Source organism: Bubalus bubalis, chromosome 19 (assembly GCF_019923935.1).
Source record: "Bubalus bubalis isolate 160015118507 breed Murrah chromosome 19, NDDB_SH_1, whole genome shotgun sequence".
NCBI lineage: Eukaryota > Metazoa > Chordata > Mammalia > Artiodactyla > Bovidae > Bubalus > Bubalus bubalis.
Window position 1 is genome coordinate 13846900 of NC_059175.1, and position 19407 is coordinate 13866306.

Here is a 19407-nt window from a genome sequence, read left to right on the forward strand (position 1 = left end):
TTAGTCGTCAACAAAAATTCTGTAAAGTAGATATTGTTATTATTTTTCTCATGTAAGAAATGAGGAAACCAGTTCAAAATATTTAAGTAAAAGAGAAGGGCTCAAGTCCAGGATCCTATCTTTGTTTATACTTGGCTGTCTGTCTTAGTTTTGTAATACTTTGATTATGGTTGGTTAGAACCATACTTAAATCAACTAAAGATGCTTTTCTTTGATCTCTTATTAGTATTTAAAAATGAAAACAAAATAAGTTATAACAAATAGACAAATAAGCAAAATGGAAGCATTTTTCTATCCTGGCAAGTGAATTACTTTTTTTTTTTTTTTAATTTGCAAGGCTGTATTTAACATAAACATCATCTGTGGTATGTCCACAGACTCCACATTAGACTCTCTAGACGGGGAGAAGTATGTAGGATCAGAACTGTGAGGCCCAGTATGATAATGTGACTTTGCTGCTGCTGCTAAGTCACTTCAGTCGTGTCCAACTCTGTGCGACCCCATAGACGGCAGCCTACCAGGCCCCCCGTCCTTGGGATTCTCCAGGCAAGAACACTGGAGTGGGTTGCCATTTCCTTCCCTAATGCATGAAAGTGAAAAGTGAAAGTGAAGTCACTCAGTCATATCCGACTCTTAGCTACCCCATGGACTGCAGCCTACCAGGCTCCTTCATCCATGGGATTTTCCAGGCAAGAGTATTGGAGTGAGGTGCCATTGCCTTCTCTGACTAGCTTTTTGAAAAATATGCCTGTTAATAGAGTTGTCAAGTTTCTGGTTTCACCTTTTTTTATGCTTACAATTGACTTCATCTACCTCACATTGTAAACCAAAAAAATTTTTTATGATATGCTTGCTGAATAAAACCAACATTTTAAAGTTCTTTGTTCATATATGTTGACTCATCAGGCTGATAAATTCTTCAGTTCTTCAGAGTCTTATGGTCTGGTATGATTCCCAAATATATTTGAGGAGTTAAAAATATATTAGGAATTGTGCAAATATAGAAACTTTTATAGAAAGGTCTGTATGATATGATTAGTTTCTATGAAATCACTAGAGGAGGACTATATCTATGTTTAGCAGAATGATCACAGATACTTGCATTGGTATCTGTACTCTCATAGTACTTAAATTTATAAAATGCTACCTCTCCCCAAAAATCTCCTGATGATTCATATTTTTGTTATTGTATCTGTGCTGGGTTTGCAGCATTTTGAAAAATCTATTTATTTATTTACTTGACTGTGCCACACTGCATGGCTTGCAGGATCTTAGTTCCCCTACCAGAGGGTTGAACCTTGGCCCCTCCACAGTGAAAGGACAAAGTCCTAACCACTGAACTGCCAAGGAATTCTTGGATTTTTAACTTTTCCATCAAATGACAGGAGTTATACTAAGAGTGCAAAATTATAAGTGTTCAAGTAGGGAAATATATCTGGGCAGTTAGCCACCCTATCTTTACACTGGCTACAGCATTCAACTGTGTGATTTATTACTCTGAATTGGCCCAGATATTTTTGCGATCCTCTGCAGAACTCTTCTTTGCTTCTATAAGCTACTTTGAGCGCCTGTTTGATGTCTGAGATTTGAACACAAAATTTTCTTTTAAAATTTTCCTCCTAATGTTCAAAAAGCACTAGAAATGATCTCAGGACTTTAAAGGTCAATACTACAAAGAATTCATATATCATATCATTTTAGATTGATTTCATAATGGAGGTTAGGAAAATGCCCTTTGGGACTGCATAGAATACCTTTTTGATTTGTTACTAAAGTCTCAAAATAACTTTCACCTTAATTAAAAATCTGTAATTATCTTTATTAGGGCCACAGAGTGGCTTATATAAATGAGTTTCTGAATATTATTTAGGTTTTTATTGGTTGGAAGTTTTACCAGTTCTTGACTCTTTCTTGTATATTTTTGACTTGTGAAATTGAATATATGTTTATATCATAGTACCACTTTTATTAAAAGTAATTATGACACTTCCATAGATGATTTTATATTAACTTTGAAAATTGCTTCATGTAACTCATTTGTTGACATGTTCAGGATTGTGATTCCACCATTTGGAGGTAAGATCGTGATTTATGCTTGCTTGAAATGTCAGCTCACTAAGGAGAATGTATAATGCGTTCATCGAGAATTCAATTTTGTTCTAGGGATTTAAATGTTTTAATCAGAAAAACATTTGGAACCTAGTTATATAGGTATAATAGTTACTTTTGGAAAAAAGTATAAAAATAAAAATGTTATCTCCTCTTATCAAATGATATTTTATTGATATAAATTTAAAGCAAGGCACTGTACAAAGCTATCAGACTACCATAAGCAGACAGAAAAAAAATTGAAAAAATGAAAATTTGTTGTTTTATCTGGTATCAGCAGTATTGAATTAATTAGATGGCTGGATGGCATCACTGACTCAATGGACGTGAGTCTGAGTGAACTCCGGGAGTTGGTGATGGACAGGGAGGCCTGGTGTGCTGCAATTCATGGGGTTGCAAAGAGTTGGATATGAGTGAGCCACTGAACTGAACTGAACTGAAAGAGCATATTAAAAATGATTAATATATACATATATTTAAAAATGTTCATATACATTTTTGTGTGTGTAAGCATATGTGTATGTATAATATATAGTGAAATTTGTTATACCGCAACTAGCTTTAGCTAACTTTTTTTTTTTTTTTTACCATTAAAAAAATTTTATTGGGGTATAGTTGATTTACAATGTGTTAGTTTCAAGTATACAGTAAACTGAATCAGTTATACATACACTTTGGGATCCTCTTCTCTTATAGACTATTACAGAGCACTGAATTTCCTGTGCTATACAGGTCTTTATTAGTTATCTATTTTATACTTAGTGGTGTGTATGTATCAATTCCAATCTTCCAATTTATCCCTCCCCAAATCTTTACCACTTTTAGGCATACAGTTCAGTGGTAATAACTAAGTTCATAACACTGAGCAATTATCACCACCATCCATCCCCATGAACTCTTTCACCTTGTAAAAGTGAAACAATACCCATTAAATACTTCTTCACTTCCTCATTCCCAGCTCCTGACAACCACCAGGATTATTATTCTTCTAAGAATATATCCAGACAACCTATGTTTTCACCAATTCATCAAAAGAAAACTGGATGATTGTGTTAATAGTATAATTAAAACCTCAAATATTAAAAATATTATGGTACTCCATCTAGAAATCCTCACACTGGTGTCAATATATGACAAACCTAATTTTAGTTTTTTGTAATGTAGCTGGAAAGAGGTACATACAGCTAGATGTCAACTGATGCTCATTCACTTTCACATCCCTAAACCTTTCTGTACCCTCCTGTTTTTACTCAGACCCACCTATTTTTATTTGCTTTAAAACATTTTATTGCAATCTTTCTAATAAAGATCACCTAATTGATTTTGGTCCCCAAACTTCTAATCAGCCCATCCCCTCTGCACCGGAGTTTGACAGCTGCTCACACAGGTTCATGCAGGAAACATGTGAAGTTCCAAGGATCTGAGCAACACCAGGTAGGACATCCTCTGCATCAGCAAAATCCTAAAACACAGTGCCAGGTAGAAGGCATGCTGCTCTCCACTTCTTGTCACAGCCTGTTGCTGAAGTGGCAGGAACCACCACCTGGACATCCCAGCCACCCCAAAAGTGCTTCTCCAAGAGAATTCTAAACCTTAGGCCTTCAGTCACCAGGTTAGCCTGGAATCTCTGTGAAGGGGTACTGCCCTGGCTGGGCTTCCAAAGCTCTCAGGCCTTCTTTTAAAAATAACACACCGGTGGACGTTTTAACTCCCTCGTGGTGCCTCGGACCCTCCTTCGAGAATCAGGAGCCTGCACGCGGTAGCTGTGCAAAGACGGCGCAGGCGGCAGCCTCCTCCTGGTTTGGCAAAGGTTCCGCAGCAGACTACTGGGGAACCACCGGAGAACCATTTTTACTCTCAGCGTGTTCGCCGAACCAGCTAACGTTTTTTTAAAAAAACTGAAGCTGAGAATTCCTTGGCCGTCTAGTGGTTAGCGGGGCTTCCTGATAATAAAGAACCTGCCTGCCAATGTAGGAGACACAGGAGATGCGGGTTTGATCCATGGGTTGGGAAGATCCCCTGGAGGAGGGCATGGCAACCCACTCCAGTATTCTTGCCTAGAGAATGCCATGTATAGGTCACAAATTGTCAAACATGACTGAAGCAACTTAGCATGCATGCACCAGTGGTTAGGTTTTGGTCTTTTCACTGCGAGGGCCTTGGTTCAATCCCTGGTGAAAGAACTAAGATTCCACAAGCCGTGAAGCATGTCCAAAATGAACAAGAAAAACTGAGGTATAATTGACAAGCAAAATTACGTATATCTAAAGTGTACAATGTGATGATTTGACATACATATACATTACGAGCTGATATATATATTTGTGGAGATATATCTCCATTGTTGAAAGTGAGATATTAAAATTCCTACTAGTATTGCATTGCTGCCTATTTCTACCTTCTGATCTTCCAGTATTTGCTTAATATGTTAAGGTGCTCTGATTTTGGAGTATGTATATATTTCCAGTTAAATGCTCTTGATGAATTGATCCCTTTATCATTATATCATGACCTTCTTGGTCTCTTTTTCAGCTTCTGACTTAAAAAGCCTGTTTTGTCTGATATGAGTTTATCTTTTCTCTTTACATGAAATATCTTTTATATGTTTTTTCTTCCCTTCGCTTTCAGTCTGTATGTATCCTTAAAGCTAAATCATTTTTAGCTCTGGAGAAGGCCCAGCAGTGTAGTCTTCAGGCAGCTTCATCAGTTGAGGTTAGCATTGGTGAAGATTGCAGGAGTCCCCAATGGTCAAGACCCCTGCAGCAGCAGCAAAGGCTGCTGGAGACCAGCTGATCTCTTTTTCTCTCACAGGGCTTATCATTGTGCAAGGGATTCCTCTTGGTATTGGGTCTGGCTTGGAAGAGCCTACACCAGTGCTGGTGTCTGACGTGTGGGCACCTGTGGAGCAGTCATAGAGCTGGGGACTGAAAAGATAGTGCTTGCAGAGTGACAGCGGCTCTGGGGTTGGTGTGCTGGCTATACCACAACAGCAGTGATGTATGAGTTGTAGATGTGTGTGAATTAGCCATGTAGATGGCGTCTGAAGCATGGCACTTAGAGAGCAGTGATGGCATTTGGGTCCAGGTGCTGGCTAGCTGGAAGTGACAGTGCCTCCAAGTCTTAAGATGTGGTCATGTGTGCACCAGTGGCAGAGCTGGAGTCTGGTGCATGGGTATCACAAAGTGGCCCTAGATCCAGGTCTGGCATATGGGAACAAGGGGAGCAACTAGACGCTGTAGTGTCCCGGATGTGCTCAGGGTCGGGGAGAGCTGGAAGTTCTTTTCCCAGGCCAGAATAACAGTGGCTCTTTCTTGGGGTAAGCACAGTGACATCTCCTTCCCCAAGATCTGTGACAGCAATAACTTAATTACTTGGATGGTAAAAACTGCCAGTCTCCTTGAGAGCAGCTGTTGTGAGGGCTCTTCAGTATTGTGGCTGATAGTTTCCACCTTTCCTCTTTGTTCCTAGTTGCCTTTAGACATCTTCAGTAAGCTGATCTCCCCAGTGATCCTTTCTATGCTGCTGCTCTTGCTACTAAGTCACTTCAGTCATGTCCGACTCTGTGTGACCGCATAGATGGCAGCCCACCAGGATCCCCTGTCCCTGGGAATCTCCAGGCAAGAACACTGGAGTGGGTTGCCATTTCCTTCTCCAATGCATGGAAGTGAAAAATGAAAGTGAACTTGCTCAGTTATGTCTAACTCTTGGCGACCCCATGGACTGCAGCCTACCAGGCTCCTCTGTCCATGGGATTTTCCAGGCAAGAGTACTGGAGTGGGGTGCCATTGCCTTCTCCCCTTTCTTTGCAGTTACCCTTTATTTTTTGCCCTATTAATGTTACTGTGAAGGTGAAAGAAAGTGAAGTCGCTCAGTCGGGTCCGACTCTTTGCGACCCCGTGGACTGTAGCCTACCAGGCTTCTCTGTCCATGGGATTTTCCAGGCAAGAGTGCTGGAGTGGATTGCCATTTCCTTCTCCAGGGGATCTTCCCAACCCAGGAATCTAACTTGGGTCTCCCACATTGCAGGCAGACGCTTTACCGTCTGAGCCACCATCAAGACATGTTACTGTAGTTTCTTAATTAGACTTAGACTCAAGCCCTTTCAGGACCATTTTCATTTGTGGATTGCTATCTAATTGTTTTCTATTGGGTGATGAAGGTTGATATTTCCTACTTCACCATCTTGCTTTATTCAATCTTAATATTATGCCCCATCAAAGAGCAGTTTCATGTCACTTTCTGAACTGATATACTTGCATTGATTACTTCTCTATGGTATATCAACTACCTGACATTTTAGTTTTGAATACCAGAGATAGTGCCATCATGTATAAATTTGTCAAAATATGACCATGTGGTGCTTTTTTGAATAATGGTAGATTATTGAAACTTATCTTCCATTTTTGTGATCTGTTTTTAGTTAAAATAGTAGTAACTTACATAGCTTGCTTTTGTAGGCTAGATCTATTTGGATTATCTGACAGTTATTAGTGCTCATCTAAATCAACCTGACATTTATTAACTCTTTCAAAATAATTGAGTATGACATGATATAATTAGTTCAAGAAGTGATTAATAGTTTGCACCTGATATTCTAGAAACAGAATTTAAGAAGATAACATAGAACTGTGTGTACACTTAAAATGTTACACTTGCTACAAAAATTTTAGATAATCCTTATTGGTATCAAAAAATTGTTAATTAATGTTATTTAGGAGTAAAACTCTACAATTTGACAAATTTTTAAAAAAATATTTATATTTCTACATGAAGTCAGGAAATATCCACCATAAATTTAAAGTCAAGTCAATTTTTAAATTTATCTTGAGTCAAAGACATTCAAGAAATCTATAGTCTGAAAATAAGTAGAAAATTTAGTGACATAAGTGTACTTGCATCATTGTTTTGGGCAAATTAACATGACTAATGCATATATTTCATAGTTTTCTCCCCTAAACATGCATCAGAATCATATTTTGCATCTTTAAGATATTATATAACAGTATATATTTTGAATAGATATTATAATCTAAGTACTTCCCTTTTGGTAATGGCTTTATTGAAATAGTATTTCATAGACCATACAGTTTACCCATTTAAAGTATATGATTCAGTAGTCTTAGTATATTTACAGGGTTGTACAACCATCACATAATTTTAGAACATTTTCCCCATTCCCTTCATCCTCCCCACCCAAGCTCCAGCCTGAGGCAAGTGGTAATTTACTTCAGCTTTGTTTATTATAAACTCTTCATATAAAGGGAATCATACAGTGTATAGTATAGATGGTGACTGCAGCTATGAAATTAAAAGATGCTTGCTCCTTGGAAGAAAAGTTATGACCAACCTAGACAGCATATTAAAAAGCAGAGACATTACTTTGCCAACAAAGGTCCATCTAGTCAAAGCAGTGGTTTTCCAGTAGTCATGTATGGTTGTGAGAGTTGGACTATAAAGAAAGCTGGACACTGAAGAATTGATGCTTTTGAATTGTGCTGTTGGAGAAGACTCTTGAGAGTCCCTTGAACTGCAAGGAGATCCAACCGGTCCATCCTAAAGGAAATCAGTCCTGAATATTCATTTGAAGGACTGATGCTGAAGCTGAAGCTCCAATCCATTGGCCACCTGATGCGAAGAACTGACTCATTGGAAAAGACCCTGATGCTGGGAAAGATTGAAGGCAGGAAAAGAAGGGGACAACAGAGGATGAGATCGTTGGATGGCATCACTGACTCAACGGACATGAGTTTGAGCAAGCTCTGGGAGTTGGTGATGGACAGGGAGGCTAGATGTACTGCAGTTCATGGAGTCACAAAGAGTTGGACACTACTGAGGGACTGAACTGAACTGACAATATATAGTCTTTTGTGACTGGCATAAATAAAACTTTCATAGTACACACAGAGTGGACATCTGATACACAGACATTAACATTTGGGGTGGAGATTCTGTGGGTTAGCTATGGAGCCCACATGTTTAATATTCACTATTTTAAATTACCATTGTTAGCATGAGGAGAATGCAGTGCTAGTACTTGGCCTATTTTTAAACTAGCGTAATAAGCCTAGTCATACCATTCAGTATTTTTGCTTTTTAAAATAAGTAACCACAGTTACTGGAATCCACCTGCCAAAGCAGGAGACGCAGGTTTGAAACTTGGGTTGGGAAGATCACCTGGAGTAGGAAGTGGCAACCCACTTCAGTATTCTTACCTGGAAAATTCCATGGGGTTGCAAAGTGTTGGACACAGCTGAGTGACTGAATAACTCTTACTTTGCATAGTGTTTTCAAGGTTCATCCTATAGTAGCACATACCAGGACTTTTTTCCTATTATCTTAAATTCTTGGAAAATTCAAGGTACAGCTCTTTTAAAAGTGTCTCTGTCAATAGGCTTTTCTTCAAAATATATAATTTCTTTTCAATTTTTCATTAATGAAATGCACATGATATATAAATACTACTCATAGTACAGATGCAAAAATTATACACCAAGTGACATAATTTAGTATTTAATTAAAATCAGCATATTTATCCTCTTAAGGGATCATGACTGTTTGCTTTGATGCTGCTGGGTTTTAAAGGGATTAGAATTTCCAGAGTCAACTAATGTTTTCAGGTGGGAGATTAAAAATAGCTATAAAATGGTTTCTTGCTAAAACTTGGCCTGTAGCATACAGGTTTAAATAAATTTAAAAAAAAATTTAAAGACTTTGAGAATTATATATCGACTTTTTGATTATATATTAAAAACAGAGGAAAGGGAAATTAAATATGGTACCTTAATATTTATTTGGTATTCATTTATGGATTTTTTAATCCTTAAGGAAATGCCAGTTAAATTTTTTATGAAGTATTGTTAAGCTTTTAAGAATATGCCGTGTTTACAGGCAAAAAAGGAATCTTGATTTCAGGTTGTGGGTATATTGATTTTTTTATTTTGACATTTGAAGCATTTATTATTCTCTTAGCACCCTGGCTCTACCACTCTTAGCTGTCCTGCCGCCTACCTTTCTTCTTCCTTTTTCAGGTTTTTTTTTTTTTTTTGTCTTTTTCTTTTTTTCTTTATCCCTGGCTTATTTGTCCCTTATGTAGATGTATTTATCTAGATTCAGTTTCCATTCCATTTGAGGATTATGACACACTTGTGTGACCCTAATTTTTGTGCAATCTGGGACACTTTAGGAGTAAAAGAGGGTACCATTGACAGTTTCGGCCAAATAATAGGCACAAAACTAGTACCAGGTAAACAAGATTATGGTCATCCCAGACGTTATGTATGTTTGCTTGTTAAACTTTGGTTAAAAAATGGAAATAGGAAGATACTTTTTCTTCAGTCCCTGAAGATTAAATAGCATGCAATTTAGTAAATTGTCTTTGTATACATGTTGCCTAAAACTGTGTTTTATTTATAATGGGCATCACTAAATAGTTAAATCTAAGAAAGATATGTTATAATCAATACTTTAATAGTAAGTAAATTTTTATGTTGTTTGTATGGATGTATTTATGCACTTTTTTATTGTGTGCCAAATACTTGGTGCTTTACAGAATTATATTTAATCATTTAAACTTCTCAATAACTGCATGAGATAGGTTCTATCATTATCTCTATTTTATAGATGAGGAAGCTGAGGCATGGAGAAGTTAAATGATTGGCAAGCTCACACATTAGTTAGAAGACCCAGAATGTAAACCAGGTAGTTTGGTTCCAGAGTACTTTTAGAGGAATTACAAGGGTATTCAACAAAAATTCATATGGAGATACTTTACTAATATTGGTGCCCATGGTAGGCAGTCTTCTAAGATGGTCCCCAGCTATCTCTGCCTCCTGATGTTCATAACTTTGTGCAATCAGCTTCTCTTGGATTTGAGCTGGACTTTGTGATATCTTAATAATGAGACTTCTTCCCACTTATAGCCAGGGTATATTTCTCCATTTCTTTAGGTCTTTAATTTCTCAAGAATGTTTTGTGGTTTTCAGTGTTTTCACACCTCTTGTCCTTTTTTGATGTTATTGTAAATGATACTGTTTTTTAAAATCCACTTATTGTTCATCACCAGTATATTCACTTTCACTTTCAATATATTAAAATGCAGTTGATTTTTGTAACTGTGCTAAGTTTATTGCTTTAAGTGAAAGTTGCTCAGTCATGTCCGACTCTTTGCAACCCCATAGACTAGACAGTCCATGGAATTCTCCAGGCCAGAATACTGGAGTGGGTAGCTATTCCCTTCTCCAGGGAATCTTTCCAACCCAGGGATCAAACCCAGGTCTCCAGCAGGCAGATTCTTTACCAGCTGAGCCACAAGGGAAGCCCTTATTACTTTAAGTAGCTTGTTTTTTTTTTTTTTTTTTTTTTTTAAGATTCCAGTGGTATTTTCTACAAAGATGATAATGATTTTTAAGATTAGAGATATTTTTACTTTTCTCTTTTAATCATGAAAGATTTTTTTTTCTTGCCTGTTTCACTGACTATCCTCTCCAGTACAGTGTGGAATAAAGCTGACTGTATTGCAGCACCAGTTGTCTTGCTGTATCCCATTGTGTGCACTGTTCGCTGAACCTATGGTAGGCAAGGCGTGATCTGAGAGACTCGAAGAAAATTTGAGGAGCTGTAGGAACTGCAGACACATTTATTCTCTTCTGTCTGACACAGCAGCCATAACAGTGTTCTCTCCTGGCTGACAGAGCAGCCATATCAGTAGACAGGCTGTCTTCTCTTGTTGCTGACCCAATGGACACAGTCGTGATGCAGCAGTAATGCTGCCGCTTTTTAGGTGGAGCCCATATATCAGAAGTAGCCTGTGTCCGAGGGAGTACCTTGTGACACTTATGCTCAGTGCTATAAATGATCTCAGCTGTTACATAGTCATTATTTACAAAACGTGGAGTATGAGACCCTAAACATGCCATCTTGGCTAGTTTGCTGTCTGCCCACAGTGGCGAAAGCAGACATCATTGTCTTGTTCCTTCCTGATCTTAGTGGGAAAGTTTTTCATCTTTCATTATTGTGATGTTAGTTGTAGGGTTCTTGTAAATGCCCTTCAGTCAGGCTAGCAAAGTTCTCTTTTATACCTAGTTCTCTGAGAGTTTTTATCAGGAATGGATATTGGATTTTGTTAAATGCCTTTTCTGCATCTATTGAGATGATTATATATATGATTTTTCATTCTTTAGCTTAATACAGTGAATTGCACTGATTGGTTTAGAACATTGTGTCAACTTAAGTTTCTGAGATAAGCCCAATTTGGTCGTAATGTATGTTATTTTTTTAGTATACCATTAGATAAGATTTGCCAAAATTTTATTTATAGTTTTTTGCATCTATATGCAAAATGGGCTTCCCAAGTGGCTCAGTGGTAAAACAGCAACCTATTCTAGTATTCTTGCCTGGAGAATCCCATGGACAGAGGAGCCTGCGGGTTATAGTCCATAGTGTTGCAAAGAGTTGGACACAACTGAAGTGACTTTGCACGCACACATGCATGTTTGAGGGATATTGTCCTGTAGTGTTTGTTAATAATGTCTTTATCTGGTTTTGGTATTAAGAGGGTAATGTTGACCTCGCAGTGTGAGTTAGAGAACATTGTTTCCTTTTCAATTTTCTGGAAAAAACTCACACAGAATCAATATTGTTTCACTGTAAACGTTTTATAGAATTCACAAATGAAGCTCTCTGGACCTGGAATTTTCTTTGTGGGGTAATTTTTAGCTACCAATTCAAATCTTTCAGAGATATAGGGCTTTTAAAAAATACACATGTATTTGTTTATTTATTTACTTGGCTGCATCTGTTCTTAGTTGCAGCACGTGGGAATCTTTTCTTTGAGTCATTTGAGCTCTTAGTTCCCTGACTAAGGATCAAGCCTTTGTCCCCTGCATTGGAAGGTGGATTCTTAACCACTGAAGCACCAGAGACGTCCCTGAGATGTGAGGCTATTAAGACTATCTTATTCAATGTGGTTTGGTAGTTTCAGTCTTTCAGGAAATATATTTCATCTAAATTTAGAATGTATTGACAAAATTCTTCATAATGTTTTCATATTATCCTTTTAAGTAGGTGGTACCTTGTAGGGAGGCATAGTAATAATTTGGAGCTGTTACTAACTGTATGTTAGATACAATCAGGTTTTGAGAAGGAAAAGAATTAGCTTCTATTCTCTTTTCATAATGGATGATACTGTAGAAATTTAACAGAAAAGTGACATGAGCAAATTCAAAATATGTCCCTGGAAAGGGTATGAGGATAGATTGTGTGTGTGTGTGAGTGTGTGTGTGTGTGTGAGAGAGAGAGAGAGAGAGAGAGAGAGAGAGACTTAAGTGCTAATATATGCAAAGCAGTGAAAAATGGGTAGAAAAAAAATTCAATGCCTCTTTTCTCTCCAGTTTAGAAAGGCTTTTTAGAACCATTTGAATTAGCATTTCATTTTCCTTTTTCTTGTTATCCTGAAGAATTGGATGCCAGGCAAAAATCTTTGAGTTTTGGTGTTAGAAGATGAGGACTTCTTGATGAGTGATGTAAAAGGGTAAAGGAGAAAGAGAAAAAGGAGATTTGGGGCTTAAAAAGGGGAAGACTCCATTTTACGATAGGTTCTTCGTCTTTTTTGGTAATTTTACACTGGATTCTTTTGGGACATATTTACTAAATTCACCTTATCTTTCTTATCCACTCCCCCCAAAGCTATCAAAAATCAGCATCCCTATAAATGATATCTTTCTCATTTCATAAATTCTCAGCACCTTAATAATAGGCCTATGTTAAAGAAATGTTGATAGAAATAATTCTGAAAAGTTTTTCTAGAATAAGAAAAAGTAGTGTTTACATCTTTTACCAATTTCTCTCTCAGTCTCTTCTCAGCTTACATTTACACTTAGTGATCTTATTATTTTTTTTTTTTTCATGATTCTAAGTACCATCTATAGGGTTAGGTATGTCTATACAGTTTTAAGCACCATTTATATTTAAATATACTTCATCAGCTGGGTCCCTCCCCTAAACTCTGTATTTTTTTTTTTATCAAGTTGCATAGTTGACATCTCCATGTGTCTCAAACTAAACCAGATTCCCAGTCTTTCCTTTAAACCTGCTCTTTCTGCAGCTTTTCTTTTTTCAGGTTGTCCCTGAATGGCAATTATAGTCTTTTTTCCTGTCATAAAAAGTGAATGAGGGTCCAATTAGGGAACTAATATTGAGAAATTATAACTTGATACTGGGAAATTAATATATATTTAGCTATTACAGAATTTTCAGGCGTTTCCTCTATTTCCTTGCTTTAAATTGATATTTTTTGTTTGCTAATCTCTCATATCTTTGTTCCTGCCTCCTCATAGTTTATGTACGTCATGAGCTATATTAGCAAAATATACAAACTTAAAAACACTATTAAGAGGAAAGAAGATGAATTATGGTTCTTGTCAAGGTAAATGATGTATTCAGGGGATCCTGCCAACCAGTCCGTTTTTCTGAAGTTTTGGGTTTAAATTCCGAATGAGTTTAGGGGCCTAAAAGAAACACTTGAAATAATACAGTAACTTTTCAAAAGTTTCTTCAAAAAATAAACTTTTCCATTTTACTAATGACAAAGGGTAATTGAGAAAGCAAAAACTAAGAAGAGATGTTTATTGGGCTCTATAGGGCTGCAATGGAAAAATAAATAAGTAAACAATTTAAAAATAATCTTAAAGTGTAAAGAAATTGTTATCTCTTCTAAGAAATATCTTAAAGCTGCATTTATTCATTCACTAAGACATTCTACAACATTAACATATATTCAGCATTTATGGAGTGTTTACTGTGTGTAAATTATTGGGATCACAGTGACTGAGATAAAAATCTGGTCACAGCTTATATTCTACAGAGGGAAATAGATTATAAATAAGTAAACAAAGAAATGCATGTGATATATATATAAACTATGAAAAGTCTCTTTAATAAGGTGACTTGATTTAAAAATTCTGAAGGATGAAGCCTGCTGGAGGAGGAAATGACAAGAGCATATATATGTTTTAGGCAAAGGAAACAGCACATGTAAATAATAAACACTAGCAAGTAAAAGAAGTGGTAAAGAGTTTAGTTTCTATGAGAATATTTGCTATAGGTACAAGCACACTCACTCTTTTCTCACTTATTTGTGCTTTGTCTTTCCATGAGCACCCTTAGCTGTCTGTTTATATTGAAAAAATGCTAATTGGGAACCTTATTTACATTGGGTAGGGCTTGTTGAGGAGGGCTTCCATAAGGTGAGTTCCCTAAGGTGAGTTCAAGTTGTTTGACTTTTTTTGTGTGTGGGAGCAAAAGTGTCAGTGTTTTGGGGGCTTTTCCCTGAGATCATTCCTTTTCTCCAGAAAATAACCAAGAGTTTCCTGCCCATTTGCACATGTTCTGAAAGCAAGATGGATGAGGGGGTGTACTGTATTACTGTTAGGAAAATTAGAGAACCTAAACAGAATTTTAACTTTAATTCGTTATCTCATGTGACTTCTTTGATGCTTATTTAGAGGAAATTTGTTTTTTTTAAATAATAACCTATTGATATTGTATCCTATAATTTTTCTTCCTTATTGTTCAGTTCTAATCTTTTGTTCTTTAAATAATATTGAAATTTTACACTAGAATTCAATTAAGAATTGGGTAAAATATTCAATACACATTTCTTCAGAGAAGATATGCAAATGGCCGACAAACACATGAAAAGATGTTCAGCATCATTGATCATTAGGGAAAAGCAAATCAAACTACAATTAGAAAGGACTTCACCCCACTAGGATGATTGTAATCAAAACGACAGAATAACAAGTTTTGGTGATAGTGTGGAGAAATTGGAACCCTCTTGTATTGATGATATAGATGCACATTGGTACAGTCATTTTGGAATACAGTTTGAATTTGTTGGAAAAAAAACAATGTGGTAGTTATTCAAAAGTTAAATGTAGAATTACTGTATGATTCAGTAATTCCATTCCTAGGCATAAATCTAAGAGAATTGAAAAATTAATGTCCAAGTTCAGTTCAGTTCAGTTCAGTTTAGTCGCTCAGTCGTGTCTCACTCTTTGTGACCCCATGAATCGCAGCACGCCAGGCCTCCCTGTCCATCACCATCTCCCGGAGTTCACTCAAACTCACGTCTATCGAGTAGGTGATGCCCTCCAGCCATCTCATCCTCTGTCATCCCCTTTTCCTCCTGCCCTCAATCCCTCCCAGCATCAGAGTCTTTTCCAATGAGTCAGCTCTTCACATGAGGTGGCCAAAGTACTGGAGTTTCGGCTTTAGCATCATTCCTTCCAAAGAACACCCAGGGCTTGTCCACTATTACTAATAACATTATTCATAATAGTCAAAAAGAGGATCAGTTCAGTTCAGTCGCTCAGTCATGTCCAGCTCTTTGCGACCCCATGAATTGCAGCACGCCAGGCCTCCCTGCCAATCAATAACTCCCGGAGTTCACTCAAACTCATGTCCATCGAGTCAGTGATTCCATCCAGCCATCTCATCCTCTGTTGTCCCCTTCTCTTCCTGCCCCCAATCCCTCCCAGCATCAGGGTCTTTTCCAATGAGGCAACTCTTCGCATGAGGTGGCCAATGTACTGGAGTTTCAACTTTAGCATCAGTCCTTCCAATGAACACCCAGGACTGATCTCCTTTAGAATGGACTGGTTAGATCTCCTTGCAGTCCAAGGGACTCTCAAGAGTCTTCTCCAACACCACAGTTCAAAAGCATCGATTCTTCGGCACTCAGCCTTCTTCACAGTCCAACTCTCGCATCCATACATGACCACAGGGAAAACCATAGCCTTGACTAGATGGACCTTTGTTGGCAAAGTAATGTCTCTGCTTTTGAATATGCTATCTAGGCTGGGCATAACTTTCCTTCCAAGGAGTAAGCGTCTTTTAATTTCATGGCTGCAGTCACCATCTGCAGTGATTTTGGAGCCCAGAAAAATAAAGTCTGCCACTGTTTCCACTGTTTCCCCATCTATTTGCCATGAAGTGATGGGACCAGATGCCATGATCTTCGTTTTCTGAATGTTGAGCTTTAAGCCAACTTTTTCACTCTCCACTTTCACTTTCATCAAGAGGCTTTTGAGTTCCTCTTCACTTTCTGCCATAAGGGTAGTGTCATCTGCATATCTGAGGTTATTGATATTTCTCCCGGCAATCTTGATTCCAGCTTGTGTTTCTTCCAGTCCAGCGTTTCTCATGATGTACTCTGCATATAAGTTAAATAAACAGTTTCATGGTGTAGTATTAATGAACATTGAAGGCATTATATTATGTGCAAGAAGTCAAATAGAAAGGCTCTGTGTGTGTGTGTGTATATATATATGTGTGTGTGTGTGCATATACATTCATACATATATATTATATGGTTCCATTTATATGAAATGTCCAGAATAAAAGAAAGTGGAGAAACAAATCATAGATTAGGTGTTGCTTAGGGCTAAGAAGAAATGCAGAGTGACTACTCATGAGTACAAAGTTTCTTTTGCTATAATGATGAAAATATTCTGGACCATTTTGTGTATACAATAAAATGACTGAATTGTACACTTTTTAAAAAAATTTATTTTAATTGGAGTTTAATTGCTGTACAGTATTGTGGTGGTTTTGGCCATACGTTGACATGAATCAGCCATGCGTGTACACATGTCCCCCAGCCCTGAAACCCCCTCCCATCTCTCTCCCCATCCCATCCCTCTGCGTTGTCCCAGTGCACTGGCTTTGAGTGCTCAGCTTCATGCATCAAACTTGGACTGGTCATCTGTTTCCCATATGGTAATATACATGTTTCAATGCTCTTCTCTCAAATCATCCCACCCTCACCGTCTCCCACAGAGTCCAAAATTCTGTTCTTCACATCTGTGTCTCTTTTGCTGTCTTACATACAGGGTCATTATTACCATCTTTCTAAATTCCATATATATGTGTTAATATACTGTATTGCTGGGTTTTTTTCTGACTTCACTCTGTATCATAGGCTCCAGTTTCATCCACCTCATTAGAACTTACTCAAATGTGTTCTTTCTTATAGCTGAATAACATTCCATTGTGTATATGTACCACAACTTTCTTATCCATTTGTCTGCCAGTGGACATCTAGGTTGCTTCCATGTACAAGCTATTGTAAACAGTGCTGCAGTGAACATTGGGATACACGTGTCTCTTTCAATCCTGGTTTCCTCAGTGTGTATGCCCAGTAGTGGGATTGCTTGGGTCATATGGCAGTTCTAGTTCCAGTTTTTTAAGCAATCTCCACACTTTTCTCCATAGTGGCTGTACTAGTTTGCATTCCCACCAACAGTGTAAGAGGGTTCCCTTTTCTCCACACTCTCTCCAGCATTTATTGTTTGTAGACTTTTTGATAGCAGCCATTCTGACCGGCATGAGATGGTACCTTATTGTGGTTTTGGTTTGCATTCTCTGTTAATGAGTGATGTTGAGCATCTTTTCATGTGTTTGTTAGCCATCTGTATGTCTTTGGAGAAATGTCTGTTTAGTTCTTTGGCCCATTTTTTGATTGGGTTGTTTATTTTTCTGGTATTGAGCTGCGTGAGCTGCTTGTATATTTTAGAGATTAATTCTTTGTCAGTTGTTTTGTTTGCTTTTATTTAAGGCTGCCTTTTCACCTTGCTTACAGTTTCCTTAGTTGTGCAAAACCTTTTAAGTTTAATTAGGTCACATTTGTTTATTTTTGCTTTTATTTCTATTACTCTGGGAGGTGGGTCACAGAGTATCTTGCTGTGATTTATGTCAGAGAGTGTTCTGCCAATTTTTTCCTCTAGGAGTTTTATAGTTTATGGTCTTACATTTAGATCTTTAATCCATTTTGAGTTTATTTTTGTGTATGGTGTTAGAAAGTGTTCTTGTTTCATTCTTTTACAGGTGGTTGACCAGTTTTCCAAGCACCACTTGTTAAAAAGATTGTCTTTTCTCCATTGTGTATTTTTGCCTCCTTTGTCAAAGATAAGTTGTCCATAGGTGTGTGGAATTATCTCTGGGCTTTCTGTTTTGTTTGTTGATCTATATTTCTGTCTTTGTGTCAGAATCATGCTGTCTTGATGACTGTAGCTTTGTTGTATAGTCTGAAGTCAGGTAGGTTGATTCCTCCAGTTCCATTATTCTTTATTAAGATTGCTTTGGCTATTTGAGGTTTTTTGTGTTTCCATACAAATTGTGAAATTATTTGTTCTAGTCCTGTGAAAAATACTGCTGGTAGCTTGATAGGAATTGCATTGAATCTCTAGATTGCCTTGGGTGGTATACTCATTTTCACTATATTGATTCTTCCAATCTGTGAACATGTTATATTTCTCCATCTATCTGTGTCATCTTTGATTTCTTTCATCAGTGGTTTATAGTTTTCTATATATAGGTCTTTTGTTTCTTTAGGTAAATTTATTCCTAAATATTTTATTATTTTCATTGCAATGGTGAATGGGATTGTTTCCTTCATTTTTCTTTCTGTTTTCTCATTGTCAGTGTACAGGAATGCAAGGGATTTCTTTGTATTAATTTTACATGCTGCAACTTACCATATTCATTGATTAGCTCTAGTAATTTTCTGATGGTGTCTTTTCTATGTAGAGCATCATGTCATCTGCAAACTGAGAGTTTTACTTCTTTTCCAGTCTGGATTCCTTTTTCTTTTTCTTCTCTGATTGCTGTGGTTAGGACTTCCAATACTATGTTGAATAGTAGTGGTGAGAGTGGGCACCCTTGTCTTGTTCTTGATTTTAGGGACTGCTACTGCTGCTAAGTCGCGTCAGTCGTGTCTGACTCTGCGACCCCATAGACAGCAGCCCAACAGGCTCCTCTGTCCCTGGGATTCTCCAGGCAAGAATACTGGAGTGGGTTGCCATTTCCTTCTCCAGTGCATGAAAGTGAAAAGTGAAAGTGAAGTCGCTTAGTCCTGTCCGACTCTTTGCGACCCCGTGGACTCTAGCCTACCAGGCTCCTCCGTCCATGGGATTCTCCAGGCAAGAGCACTGGAGTGGAGTGCCATTGCCTTCTCCGGATTTTACGGGAAATGCTTTCAATTATTCCCCATTGAGGATAATGTTTGCTGTGGATTTGTCATAGATGACTTTTATTATGTTGAGGTATGTTCTTTCTGTGTCTCCTTTCTGGAGGGTTTTTGTCATAAATGGGTGTTAAATTTTGTCTAAGGCTTTCTCTGCATCTATTGAGTCAATCATATGGCTTTTATCTTCCAATTTGTTAATATGGTGTATCACATTGATCTGCACATATTGAAGAATCCTTGCATCCCTGGGCTTTATAGCCCATTTGGTCATGATG

The 19407-nt window shown here is 37.5% G+C and overlaps 1 protein-coding gene across 1 annotated transcript in view; it reads left to right on the forward strand.

Moving 5' to 3' along the window:
* The window catches only part of ADAMTS6 (ADAM metallopeptidase with thrombospondin type 1 motif 6), a 273198-nt gene that overhangs the window by 25327 nt on the left and 228464 nt on the right, over positions 1-19407 (forward strand). The window lies entirely within an intron of this gene.